Source organism: Myxocyprinus asiaticus, chromosome 9 (assembly GCF_019703515.2).
Source record: "Myxocyprinus asiaticus isolate MX2 ecotype Aquarium Trade chromosome 9, UBuf_Myxa_2, whole genome shotgun sequence".
NCBI lineage: Eukaryota > Metazoa > Chordata > Actinopteri > Cypriniformes > Catostomidae > Myxocyprinus > Myxocyprinus asiaticus.
Genome location: NC_059352.1, coordinates 1,810,338 through 1,819,433, shown reverse-complemented (window position 1 = coordinate 1,819,433; position 9,096 = coordinate 1,810,338).

Sequence of the window (9,096 nt, the reverse complement as noted above, 5' to 3'; positions counted from 1 at the left end):
TTAGTCTGTGAGAGGTTGGTTGGGTCTGCAGTAGGCCGCCTCCTCTCACTCTCTCTCACCGCAGCCTTTGATGGGTTCAATCAGTGCTACATGAGACGGAGGGAGATGAAGAGGTGAATGGAGGGGGAAAAAAGTGGGATGAAAAGTATGAGAGATAGGAGGGGGATAGAGCGGGCTGAATCATTCTCACACATGATGATGAAATCAGGACACTTGCTCGGTCTGTTTAAACTCTTGTTTACAATGTTTATTCTTCTAATATTGTCCATGTTATGTAATGCATACTGAATATATTGTTTAATTATTGTTTGTAACAGACTTTTCTAATGTCCTGTATTTCTTGAAATATAGTGCTGGGTAGTAACAGATTACATCTGGATTACAAAACGCATACCTTGGGCCTTTAGTGACCCGGGACCTCATTCGACCCCCTGTACCTCATCCATTTTTTGTTGAGTTGTATTCCTCAATCACTTATAAATAGTGTAACACACACACACACACACACACACACACACAAAAGCCAAAATTGCACTTCCATGAATCATATTTTTATGATTATTTAATATCTATATCAGTTTACTATCACAGGATATCTACTTCTTTGTTTATTACAAGAGAAATTAGTGCTATATTCATATAAATAAATACTATATCACATTGATTTCCTGTGCAACAATGAATTAACAACAATGGTGATTTATCAGTATTCCATTTGCGTGTTTTTTCTCTCTCAAGGTGGCGCTGTTTTTTCAGTGATTTACATTTGACATTACTATTTGATGAAGAAGCAATGTGGAAGTAAACTATAGCAAGTTTAACACATGAACAGTATGATATGACTAGTGTTATTTGAGTGTACTACTGCGTCTATTTAGACTCAAAAAGTGCCTGAGAAAATATTAATGTGTAACTTATGTTTTGTGTGTTGCTTAATATGTTTTTGACAGCCAGTTGCATCTCAGACAATTTCAGTGTGAAAGTAATGAATCCTGTTCTTCATTTTTCCTGATTTGTTTCATTTTCTCTTTGATATATGAAAATTAAAACATTAAATTTTATTATTTTCTAATGGTAGATATACATGCTGGGTCTCTAAAGACCCGAATATGTAAGAGTGTTTGGTGAAATTCCCATGCATTTAAGGGTTAAAGGAATATTCGGGATAATACAAGTTAAGATCAATCAACAACATTTATGACAATCTTGATTACCACAATATGAATTTCATTGTATCCTTCTTTTCTTTAAAAAATAAATAAAAATAATCTGTGTTACAGTGGGGCACTTTTTTGGGTTTAATAATTGTATAAAAAATACTTACAATAATTCTTCTGTTAAAGCTTGTTTATCATTTGGGCTGAAAAGTTATCGTTTTTGCCAGACTGCAGGGTTCACAGTGTTACGTCGTCATGGCAAGGAAGTTGTAAAATTGGATATAACTTTACACAGAAAAGGTTAGTAGACAATTTTACCACATTAAAATCATATTAACATGCTTATTGTTTACATCTTGTGGCTATACTTTTAAACGTTTACGGATTGGGCCCATTCACTTCCACAAATGTTGCCGGTTGAGCTTAAATTATATTGAACCCGGGATATTCCTTTAAATACATTCCTCTTCACTGTATTACATAATTTACAAAAAACAAAACAAAACAAAAACTCGCTTTACAACTCGCTTTTGGCGCCCCTCTGTGGACATTTCACCTGCGAACAAGTGTATCTGGCTGAGCACAGAATGGCATACTATCAATACTAGGTCCTACTCTTACTACTTCTGTGATATGTGTCTATGGCAGAAATAGTATGAGTAGTATGTTAGTATGCAGTTCCGAAATCAGCCTTTGTCTGCATCCTGCAAGACTACAAGGAACACCCACTTCACGACTACACGTCACGCCTCATTTGGATCATAAACCTATTCTATTGGTTACAAGAACTTTTAAAACCCTTTGCCATCTCTGTATGATTCATATTTTCTATACTCTTTAAATATGACAAAGAAAAACTTTTAAATGATATCCCACATATCATATTATTAAACCGAAGATATTAATGGTAAACTGAACTCGTTTAATGTGAAATTTTGTGGAAGTGCTCTTTACTGTATACCTGAAGATATCTGTGCAATATATAAATGGTAAAATAAACATTTCTCTGTTCTGTTTTCTCCAGTTAGCTCACAAGCTAATCGGTTAGCGTATTAGCTTAGCATACTGCAAGCTGCTTCTTCTCCTCTTCATTCCTCCTCACTGTTACCACCTAGTGCTACAACGGTATGATTGTATTCAAAGTAACTTTTAATTTGCTGTATATTTAATGATTTTACAACCTTTTTCAATCTTTGTGGTTATGCTTAGGTTTAGACCTATAGATAGGTGAAGGTGTAGTGTTGCTGTGGGATTCCAATTAAACACTTCAAACAAAGAGTATGAAAGTGGCATCCAACTGTTTCAAGACTTCAGGATTTCGCTGGTTAAAGGTGCTGTAAGCGATTTTAGCCATTCTACCTCTACGAGACTGAGCCGTTGATTTAGCCATGCCCCCTCTTTCCAAAACCCCACCCTCCAAAGATACCAAATGAGCTTTATTGAGACCGACATCATGCAGAAACGGTTGTTAAAAACAACAGCAGCAAAATAGCACCCTCAGCTGACAACTGTTATGAACAACACAGCATAAAAATGGCAATAAGCCTCTATAATTTGCTGCAACTAAAACACTAAGAGAACGCGCAAAATGATTGACAGGTAGAAAGCATCTGAGACTGCGGCCCCAAGGCCACATTTTTGTTTGCTGTTTACAGAGTCTTGTGCTGTTACAGACACCGGTGAGATATATAAGGACACTTATTTCATTAATATCTTTCAGGGAGTATGAACATTTTTCCATGAAAAAAATCACTTACAGCACCTTTAATTGGAGGGGGCGTAACCTGTAGTGGGCGTGCCTTGTAGTAGTCTTGCAGGACGCAGACAGACCCTTCTCCCCATATATTGTAGGCTATTCAACAACACTTCCAGCTTTGGCCACTGGGGGCAGTGATTCAAATTTTGGGAAGCACAGACCAATTTCAGATGGAGAACTTTTGACCTGCTGTCACCGAATTCACAGTGAGATCAGTCTGGAAAAAATACAGAATCAATAAAGTGTCTGTCTGTCTGGCACAGGTTTACTTTTACACTTTACATTAATTTGTACAGATGTTCTCTTAGTAAAGTAATTTATGAGAAAGGGCAATAGGCTTTATAGGATGGGGACATTTTTAGATTTAAATACATGGATGTGTGTCACATGACCAGATACATACAGCTGATCACGCTGGAGTCAAGATGGAGTGAATTGCTGCATCATAACTGTGAATAATAAGGGGCCACGTTATTGTCTTCACCTTAGGGCAGAAACAGCCAATTGGAATCGAATTGTGCCAACTTTAATAAACCAGTAGCACATCAAGAAGGTGAGTATATCAGGGGATAGAGCACAAGCTTGTAAGAAACATTTTAAAGGGGTTAAATGGCATAATTCTGGTATGATTTGTAATTTTGAAGAAGTGAAATGGCGGATAAGGGGAAACCAATGGGACTAACTTCTGGGAATTTTACACTGCCATTTCCCAAACGTATTTCATGTCAACTACCCATGAAATGGATTTCTCTTTCCTTGCAGTCGGCTGCCAAACAGAATGAAATGACAGAATAGGCCACACGCTAACATACTGCATCCACCATATAATTATTCAGAAGCTCTCGTATGTAAATGTGATAATTATACGTTGCCAAAAATCCCCCCTCACAAAGGAAACGCATCATCATGACTAGCAAAGCGGTATATAAATGTAAGGAATTATTATTATTTTTATTATCGTGTTTTAACACTAAGTCACGCCCCTTGCTTGCTCAATAACTCACTTATATTCAATAAATTCACCTGACTGCTTAGCTTCATTAGCGACAATTTATGACAACACATCCTATGTGTACATGTATGCGTGTGTACATACATGTGTGTGTCTCTTTGCTCCAGCAGACACCATTGTACAGATGTGACCACAGTGAACCGTGTCCCCCCATTTCTTCCCACAACAAAGAGCAATTAAACAGTGCTGCCTCACGAGCCGAGCAGTCGACCGCCCGCCGCACTTCCACAAACACGCAGATGGGTTTAAAACCAGAGCTGAAGCGAGAGGCCTCCACTGATTCAAACCAGCCCTTCAGCTTCTGCCAAAACTCCCTTACTCTTTAAATTATTCCCATATCAGGTCTGATTGTTTAGGAAGCACTTACAAATGTACTAAATTGTAGTTAGTTCTATAATTCTATCAAATAATTACAGGTCACTTGAGGAATAATGTTCAAGCTTACAGTGAAGGAACGACTGGCTTTGAGAGGGAAACACAAGTGTTTATAGAAAGGAATAAGAATAACGTGTAACACAAACTTGTTTTTGAACATTTTTGAGAGAAGAAAATGCACATGTTGCTGCCACAAAGCTAGAGTATTGCCAGGGCGTTGCTGTGATGTTCTGATTGGTTGTTAGGGTTTTGCTAGGTGTTTGCTGGATGGTTGCTAGGGCATTACTAGGTGGTTGCTTTTGGTTGCTAGGTGGTTGCTAGGGTGTTCTGTGTGGTTGCTAGGGCATGGCTAAGTGGTTGCTAGGGTGTTTGGAGTAGTTGCTAGGACCATGGCTAGGTGGTTGCTAGGGTGTTCTGAGTGGTTGCTAGAGCATTGCTAAGTGGTTGCTAAGGTGTTATGGGTGGGTGGTAGGGCATGGCTAGGTGGTTCCTCAGGTGTTGTGTGTGTTTTGCCAAGGTGTTGCTCTGTGGTTGCTAGGGTGTTCTGAGTGGTTGTTAGAGCATTGCTAGGTGGTTGCTAAGGTATTATGAGTGGTTGCTAGGGCATTGCTAGGTGGTTGATTGGGTGTTGTGGCTGGTTTCCAGGGTATTGCTATGTCGTTGCTAAGGTGTTGTAGGTGGTTGTTAGGGCACTGCTAGGTGGTTCCTAGGGTGTTGTGGCTGGTTGCCAGGGTGTTGCTCTGTGATTGCTTAGGTGCTCTGAGAGGTTGTTGGAGCATTGCTAGGTGGTTGCTAAGGTATTATGAGTGGTTTCTATGGCATTGCTAGGTAGTTGCTAGGGTGTTTGGGTGGTTGCAATGGTGTTGCACTGTGGTTGCTAGAAGATTCTGAGTGTTTTAAGCAGATTTTTATGGGGTTGCTAGGGTGTTTGGAGTGGTTGCTAGGACATGGCTAGGTGATTGCTAGGATGTTCCGAGTGGTTTCAAGAGCATTGCCAAATGGCTGGTAAGGTGTTATGAGTGGTTGATAGGCCATAACTAGGTGGTTGTTATGGCATTGCTATGTGGTTGCTAAGGTGTTCTGAGTGGTTGCTATGGCATTGCTAGTTGGTTGCTAAGGTGTTTTTAGTGGTTGCTAAGACCTTGCTAGGTGGTTGCAAGGATTTTCAGAGTGATTGCTAGGGCATTGTTAGGTGGTTACTAAGGTGTTCTGAGTGGTTGATAGGACATTGCTAGGTGGTTGCAAGGGTGTTCTGAATGGTTGCTAGGGCATTGCTTGGTGGTTGCTAAGGTGTTCTTAGTGGTTGCTAGGACCTTGCTAGGTGGTTGCAAGGGTTTTCATAGTGGTTGCTAGGGCATTGATAGGTGGTTGCTATGGTGTTCTGAGTGGTTGCTGGAACATTACTATGTGGTTGCAAGGGTGTTCTGAGTGGTTGTTAGGGTATTGCTAGGTGGTTGCACGGGTTTTCAGAGTGGTTGTTAGGGCATTGCTAGTTGGTTGCTAAGGTGTTCTGAGTGGTTGCTAGGACATTGCTATGTGGTTGCAAGGGTGTTCTGAATGGTTGTTAGGGCATAACTAAGTGATTGCTAAGGTGATGTGGCTGGTTGCCAGGGTGTTGTACCAATACCAGGCAGTGAGTACAACTGGTTAATGGTTTGAGCTCAAACGTGCATTCTTCCACCCATACTCTGACAGTGTTTCCTTTTCCGGTTGCTGCCGGCAAGGTGCACGAGTGTTTGTAGCTTGCTAGTCTTCTTAGAATTGCTTATTCTTATACATTCATCATTTTATCCTTTGCCATTTTACCACATGCTTCAGGTTTTTCTGCTTTTCTACTGTTTCAACTGCATGTATTTTACTGCACGCACCTGTTTTCTCCCTTTTTTCTTTTTCCGCTTGTTTACATATCGCGTCTTGACTGCGTGCATTCATGTTTCCAATCGATTCTCCCCACTCAGTGATGCACCCACTGAGAATCATGTTGAAAGAGCCTTAATAATTGGTGATTCTATTGTAAGGAATGTGGAAATAGAGACTCCAGCCACTATTGTTAAATGCATTTCAGGGACTCGGGTGTCTGACATAAGATCAAATGTACAAGTGCTGGCTAATGCTAAATGTAGATTTTCTAAAATTGTTAGTCATGTCGGCATTAACGATGTCTGCTAGCTGCCTTGAGATGCCACACAGGTCACATAAACTACAACACATAGAGACTGTTTAACCTAGATATCATATAGATGACTACCAAACCCCGAACTACCAAACACAAACCCCTCACTAAATCATTTAGAAAAAATGTGATTAAGGTCAAACTTGAAAAAAACAACAACAAAAAAATGGAGATAAACATCATATAAAGATAGGGCTACTAAACATTAGATCTCTTTCTACCAAAACACTAATTGGAAATGAAATTATTACAGATCATAGTTTGGATGCGCTCTGTTTGACTGAAAGCTGGCTTAAACCGGATTAATATATTAGTTTAAATAAATCTACTCCCCCAGGTTATTTTTATAAACATGAGCCTCATCTGAAGGGTCGAGGAGGAGGTGTTGCTACAATTTACAGTGAAGTTTTTGGAGTTACTCAGAGAACAGGATATAAGTTTAAGTCTTTTGAACTAATAATGCTTAATGTGACACCGTCAGATATGTAAATAAAAAATCTCTGTCGTCATTTGCTCTTGCTACAGTATATAGATCACCTGGGCCATACTCAGATTTCCTTGGTGTATTTGCCAATTTTCTATCTGATCTAGTAGTTAATGTAGAGCTTTAATTGTTGGTGACTTAAACATTCTCATACATAATGTAAATGACACATTGAGATTAGCATTTATCGAACTCTCTTTGAGTCAGACAAAATGTGACAGGACTAACTCATCGCTATAATCTTACGCTAGATTTAATTCTGTCATATGGAGTTGATGTTGATACTACAGAAATTCTGCCACAGAGTGATGACATCTCCGATCATTACCTCATCTCTTGTTTGCTGTGATCAGCTAATGTCACTCAGTCTACACCACGCTATCGTTCAGGTTGAACTATTCTTTCGACCACTAAAGATAGCTTCACTAATAATCTTCCAGAATTGTCTCACATACTCAGTAAGCCAAAAAGTCTAGAAGAACTTGATATAATAACAGAAAATATAAATACAGTCTTCTCTAGCACTCTTGATAGTGTCGCCCCCCTTCAATTAAAGAAAATTCAAGACAAAAGCCCTGCACTGTGGTACAATGATCACACTCATGCTCTCAAGAGAGCAGCTCAGAAAATGGAGCACACGTGGAAGAATACAAAATTACAGGTATTTCGCAGTGCATGGAAGGATAGTGTCTGTAGCAACAGACAGGCACTAAAAGTTGCCAGGTCAGCATATTTTAGCAAACTCATAGACAATAACCACAACAATCCTAGGTGTTTATTCTCTACTGTGGCTAAATTGGTTAGGAATAAATCATCAACTGAACCAGATATTCCATCATGGCACAATAGTAATGACTTCATGAATTTCTTTACTGATAAAATTGAAATAATAAGAAATAAAATTGGAACTATGCAATCAACTGTCACAGTGCCTCAGAAAACAGTGTCTATAATTTTCCTCACGGGCAACTTCAATCCTTCACTGTCATAGGTCATGAAGAGCTAACAAAACTTATCAAAACATCAAAAGCCACAACATGTTTGTTAGATCCAATACCAACTAAGCTCTTAAAAGAGATATTTCCTGTAATCTCAGAACCTCTTCTTAATATTATTAACTCCTCGCTATCCTTAGGACATGTCCTAACAAACTTTAAAATGGCAGTTATCAAACCGCTTATTAAGAAGCCACAGCTTGATCCTGGAGAACTGGCTAATTACAGACCAATTTCAAATCTCCCGTTTATGTCAAAAATACTAGAAATGTAGTGTCCTCCCAACTGTGTTCATTTCTATAGAGAACAATTTCAGTCAGCATTTAGGCCCCATCACAGTACAGAGACTGCACTTATCAGAGTTACAAATGACTTGCTCTTATCATCTGATCACGTCTGCATTTCTCTTCTAGTGCTTTTAGATCTTAGTGCTGCCTTCAACACGATAGATCACAACATTCTCTTGAATAGGCTGGAGAATTATGTTGGCATTAGTGGACTTGCATTAGCCTGGTTTAGGTCCTATTTATCAGACCGCTACCACTTTGTATGTGTAAACGAGGAATTGTCAAATCAAACATAAGTTAAGTATGGAGTTCCACAGGGATCAGTTTTAAGGCCTCTGCTTTTCTCCTTATACATGCTTGCCCTGGGAGATATTATCAGGAAACATGAAATACGTTTCCACTGTTATGCCGACGATACCCAACTTTATATTTCTTCTAAACCCAACAAAAATTCACAATTCTCCAAATTAGCAGAGTGTATCAGTGAAATCAAAGATTGGATGACCAGAAATTTCCTTCCACTCAATTCCAACAAAACAGAGGTACTAATTATTGGACCAAAAACCTCTAAAAATAAGCCGCTAAAATATAATTTGACTCTCGATGGATGTACTGTTACGTCGTCTTCTACAGCGAAGAGCTTAGGTGTTATATTTGATACCAATCTGTCCTTTGAAAATCAAATTTCCAATGTTTGTAGAACAGCATTCTTCCACCTCAGAAATATTACTAAGTTACGACACATGCTCTCTGTTGCTGATGCCGAAAAACTAATTAATGTGTTCATGACCTCAAGACTAGATTATTGTAATGCATTAATGGGAGGATGTCCAGCAAGGTCAATAAATAAACTTCAA